Here is a 6000-nt window from a genome sequence, read left to right as displayed (position 1 = left end):
CCTCACCACAGCCCCATGGGGCCCCATTTCACAGAGGGGACAGTGAAGGCTCCCAGGAACAAAGTGACTTGCCAGAGGTCACAGCCAGAAAATGGCAGCATCGGGACTCAAACTGTCTGACGGCTGTACGTAAGTCATCTCCCTTGCTCCAAGGCGAGCTCCGCCCTTGACTCAGGCATGACCTTGGGCAAGACCCAGCTCTCTCAGGGCCTCAGTCTCCCCAACAGTACAATGGGGACAGGAGTATGGCTGTTCTACCAGATAAGGTGGAAGATGGGAAATCTCACCCCGGCCCACCTTGGAGTGTTTCAGCATCTTACAGATGGTTTGCTGTGTGGCATTAGGCAAGGACACACCCGCACCGGACCTCAGTTTTTCCAGGTATAAAGAAACATTTATTTTCCCTTTTGTGCATCAAAACATAACATCGACAAAGTGGCAACCCACAGAATGGGAGAAAATATTTGTGAATCACGTACCTGATAAAAGATTAATAACCAGATTATATAAAGAATTCCTACAAAAGAAACCATCAACAAAACAAGAAAGCCCACTGCATGGGAGAACATATTTCCCAATGCTATTTCAGATAAGGGTTTAATCTCCAAAATTTACTGAGAACTCATACAACTTAACAAAATGAAGATAAACAACCCAATCAAAAAATGGGCAAAGGACCTAAATAGATACTTTTTTAAAGAGGACATACAGAAGGCCAAGAGACCTATGAAAACATGCTCAAAGTCACTAATCATCCGAGAGATGCAAATCAAAACAACAATGAGATACCATCTCACACGTGTCAGAATGGCTATCATCAAATCAACAAACGACAAGTGCTGGCGAGGATGTAGAGAAAAAGGAACCCTCGTGCACTGCTGGTGGTAATGTAGACTGGTGAGCCACTGTGGGAGACAGTATGGAGTTTCCTCAAAAAAACTAAAAATGGAACTCCCATTTGACCCAGTAATCCCACTTCTAGGAATATATCCCAAGAAACCAGAAACACCAATCAGAAAGGATATATGCACCCCTATGTTCATAGCAGCACAATTTACAATAGCTAAGATTTGGAAACAGCCTTAAGTGCCCATCAGCAGATGAGTGGATTAAAAAAACTGTGGTACATCTACACAATGGAATACTACACTGCTATAAAAAAGAAGGAACTTTTACCATTTGCAACAGCATGGATGGAACTGGAGAGCGTTATGCTAAGCGAAATAAGTTAGTGGGAGAAAGATAAATATCACATGATCTCACTCATATGTGGGATATAATAACATAATTTGATGAACAAAAATAGATCCAGAGACAAATGGCAGAGAAGGTGGGGGCGGGGGGGATTAGAGAGCAACCCAAGGACTTGTATGCATGCACATTAGCATAACCAATGGACACAGACACTGGGGCGTTAGGGGCTTGCCCAGGGTGGGAATGGCTGGGGTGGGGAGGTCAATTGGAGAAAAAGGAGACATATGTAAAACTTTAAACAATAAACAACAACAACAAAAACACGAACAAAAAGAATTCCTAAAACTCAACCACACAAAAAAAAAAAATTCAAAAATGAAGTAAGGACTGTACCAAAGATACAGACATTTCTCCAAAGATATATACAAATGACCAATAATCACATAAAAAGATGCTCAATATCACTGATCATTAGGGAAATGAACATCTAAACTACAGTGAGATACTACCTCACACCTATTACAAATGGCTACTATCAAAAAACAGAAAATAGTAAGTTGAGGAGGATGTGGAGAAACTGGTACCCTTGGGCATGTTGTGGGAATGAAAAATGGTTCAACCATTATAGAAAACAGTATGGTGATTCCTCAAAAAGTTAAAAATGCAATTACCATGTGATCCAGGAATTCCACTTGGTATATACCCAGAAGAATTGAAGATGGTCTCAAGGAGGTATTTGTACACCCACATTCCCAGCATTATTCACAGTAGCTAAAATGTGGAACCAATCAGGTGTCCATCAACAGATGGATAACAAAAAATGTACATGCCATGAAGTCTTATTTGATCTTAAAAAGGAAAGAAATTCTGACAGTTTTACAGGAGGAAAAGAGCTGTGGAGATGAATGGTGGTGATGGTTGCACAATATTATGAATGCATTTAAAACAATTGAACTGTACACTTAAAAATGGTTAAGATGGTGCATTTTATGTTACATGTGTTTTACCACAATAAAATCTGGGGGGGAGAGTTATACTAGTCACTCATTTTGCATGCATAACCTTTGCCATAGCTGAGTCCCACCTGTTCTGTATTTGAGCTTACAGAAGTGCTAAAAACAGTCTCTACTGCCAGAATCCACTATGACTTCACCCACAAGCTGTCAGCACAGAGCAGGGCACACAATAGGTGCTGGGTGAATGATCACCAAAACCCCGGCCCCAGGCAGGTGACAGGAGATCAGTCCTCTGGGAGGGAGTGGCAGGGCCCCAGATTGGGGCAGGCTGGCCAAGCTGGAAAGGGCACGGACTGGAGCCTGTAAGGGAGGGAATTCATACGGGCAGGGGCAGGCAGATGGGGAGGCTGGCACAGGTCCAGCTGGGCATTAGAAGGGCGGATACATCGGAAATACGCTTGTTTCCTGGCAGGGCACACTGGACAGGCCCTGCTCCGGTGCAGAACCCACCCCTCTAGTCATTTGCCAGGCTCCGCACCAGCCCCTGGAACCCTCCAGCACCCAGCCCTCCAATGGTCTCCAGAGTGGGTGGGCTTCAAGGGATCACCCCATTCTCCCGCCTCTCATTGCTCCCTTCCCCTCCCCAGCAATCAGTGGGCCTGGGAGCCACACGTGCTCAACCTGGCATTATTTCCATAATTTTAGAAGAACCATTTTTGTCATTAAAAAGCCACACCATACTGAGATTTGTTGAAAAGCAAACCCATAGGCAGACCACTTCCTCCCCAAATGCCCGTCCCAGTCTTACTCCTCTAACTTTTCTTCCCATCATTTGCCCTTTAATTTTGTTTAAAGTGCTTTTGTTCAACAAATTTTTTTTTTGAAAAATTTTATGTAGCTAAACCATTCTTTTCCTTTATGGCTGATAACTTGTATACATTGCAGGAAGAGCCTGCACAGTTTTAAGATTATAGCAATATACTCCTATATTTTCTTCTACCAATTTTATCATATATATTATATACTAGGTTCCCCGTGCACAAATTCGTGCACCTTGAAAGGAACTGTGGGCTGTGAGGCTGCAGTGGGCACAGAGCCGGGTCTCGGCCCATCCTCCACACCCCCGCCCGGCCCCTCTTGCCGTGGCCCCCAGTCCCCTGTCTGCCGGCAGCCCCGCTCCCGCAGTTCCCACATGCTCACGGCACTGGCCCTGCTCACACCTGCAGTGGGTGTGAGTGGCAGCTGCTGCCCCGATTGCCCCTCAGGAGCAAGGAGAGGTGGAGAAGTCCTCAGGGGTGATCGGGGCTGGCAGCCACCACTTGCACCCACTGATGACACCAAGCGATCGAGGCCAGCACCAGCAGCAGGTGTGATTGCTGGGTGGGACTGCGGTGCACGGGAGCAAAGAATTTTTATTAACCACCAGAGGCTTGCCCCGATGACAGCGACCGGTGCCCGGTCTTGGTCGGGCACTCCTGCTCACCTGCTCCACCATCCTGCCGCAACTGATGCCCGCCATGTTCCGTGCATGCCCCCTGGTGGTCAGCGCATGTCATAGTGACCATTTGTTTGGTTGTTCTGCTGTTGGGTCTATTTGCATATTAGCCTGTTATTCTATAGGATAGGTAGAAATGCTCTTTAGTGCATGCACAAGATTTGGATGTAGAAAAACTTTTAAAAATATTTTTTATTGATTTCAGAGAGGAAGGGAGAGAGAGAGAGAGCTAGAAACATCAATGATGAGAGATGATCATTGATCGGCCGCCTTCTGCATGCCCCACACTGGGGATCAAGCCCACAACCCAGGCATGTGCCCTGCCTGGGAATCAAACCATGACCTCCTAGTTTATAGGTTGATGCTCAACCACTGAGCCATGCCAGCTGGGCTGGATGTAGAAAACTTTAATGCATCAGGACTTTATTTTTGTGCATGGTGTGAGGTAGGGATCTAGTTTAATTTTTGCTAAATTATTTCCCAAAGGCCACACTACCGTATCATTATTGAAGAGCCCATCTTCCTCTGTAGCTTGGAAACAGAATCAATGCACAGCTTCTGGTCTCTTTTCCACTTCACTGAGCCCCTGCCTCGTCCTGCACCAGCACGGGACTCCTCGAGTTTCTCTAGTTTGGGAATATGTGAGTGCCTTCCTCTTGATTACTCTGTTTCTCATACACTTCCCTTTCAGGCGAACTTTAGAAGCAGCGTGTCAAGTTGCATTTTTTAACAGCTAAACTTGCACTGGTTGTATGGGTTCGTGTGTGGAGCATACATTTCTTGGCCATGTCAGCCCTTCTCTCTCTGGGAGGTGGACTCTTCTCTCCATGTCCTCTAGTTTTCCTTCATATGAATCCTGCACTTTCCTTATCAGGTTTAATCCTGGATATTTTACAAGCTTTAGGGGGTTGTAATGGGATCTTTGCCCTCATTGTCATTTTCTGTGGTTAGAGCTGCTGTGGAAGAAATTCAGTTTGTTTGACACTCATTTGGCACTCGCCCACCCCACCACCCCCACACGCATTCTTCACCCTCTTGAGGGTTCAAGTGAATTCCCCCCACAAGCATTTCATAATGCACAGGTGTGTTCACACCCATCACCTCATCTCCTCCTCACTACAGGAATGGAGCACCCTCACAGATGAGGAAACTGAGGCACGGAGAGGCGGAGCACCTTCCTAAGGTCACACAACGAGTCCTGCCGCGGCTTCAACACCCAGGCCCCAAGGTGCCTGCTCTCCCCTCCAACCTTCCCACAGGCTTGTCAGATTCTTGTAGGTTCAGGTGCACCAGCTGTGGAGCTGCGAGTGGAGAGCAGGATCCCAGCGGCGCCGTGGGGAGCAGGCTGACCCCCACCCCCACCACAGGACCACTGAGGCCACGTACAGACCACAGGCAAGGGCAGAGCCAGTCCACGGGAAGCCTTGTTCCTCCTGAGGAACCCCCCTACATGTGGCTCAGCCCTGCCTGGGCTACCAGGCTCCCCTTCATTCACCAAAGGTCCCCTTTCACCTGCCCCATATGTGCACCCCACACCCCACAGACCCTGCCCTCCAAGGTCAATAGGCCGTGGGTTGGGCACCACAGCTCACAGTGCTTGTGAATAGGGGACAGGCTCCGAGAGGAACCCAGTCCCACCCAAGGCCTACATCGGAAGCCTGACAGCACGGCAGGGACCTGCTCCAGCCCAGGGAGGCTCTTTTCCGGGGCAGCATCCCGCAGATAAAAAAGGTTGCCCCTAGGCCACACTCTTCGCCCTCATTCCAGGTCCACAATGCACGAGGCTGGCCACCTGCCCGCCATTCGGCCCGCCCACCGGACGGAAGCAGAGGAGTGGGCGGGCAGCCAGCCAGGGTGGGAGTCAGCAATCTGTGGTGACCAAGGCAGAGCCGGAGGTACTGAGCACCAAACCACCCCCAACGGCCCCAGAGTGGCGCCTCTGATAATCCTACCAGGAGCCCCATGATCTGAGCTAATCCGCTAATCCCTGGACACCAGGCCGGGCAGGGCTGGGGCAGGCAGGCAGGACCACAGCTTCTCTGAGCCTCAGAGATCCTGGACCAGTGACAAGTCAGAGAATTAGGCCCCACCCCTGCCCTGTGCTCCCTCGCTGTATGACCTGCAGGGAGTCACCCTCTTAGCCTCGGTTTCCCCATATGCACCCAAGAGATGCTAGTCCTCACCTCTTCCGGCCAGAGGTGGATGAAGGTCCCCAAGATCCACTCCTGTTTTTGACCATGGGATCCAAGTGTTTATGGGAAGCTCTAGGTGGCCTGGAAGATTGGCACAGACACTGCTGCCCCCAGACCCCACCCACCTCTCCTGGGTCTGTGGACACTAAGAAGCTGCCCCTGC

This window comes from Cnephaeus nilssonii, assembly GCF_951640355.1.
Source record: "Cnephaeus nilssonii genome assembly, chromosome: 11".
NCBI lineage: Eukaryota > Metazoa > Chordata > Mammalia > Chiroptera > Vespertilionidae > Cnephaeus > Cnephaeus nilssonii.
The sequence above is the reverse complement of the archived record's forward strand: the minus strand, read 5'-3'. Positions refer to the sequence as shown.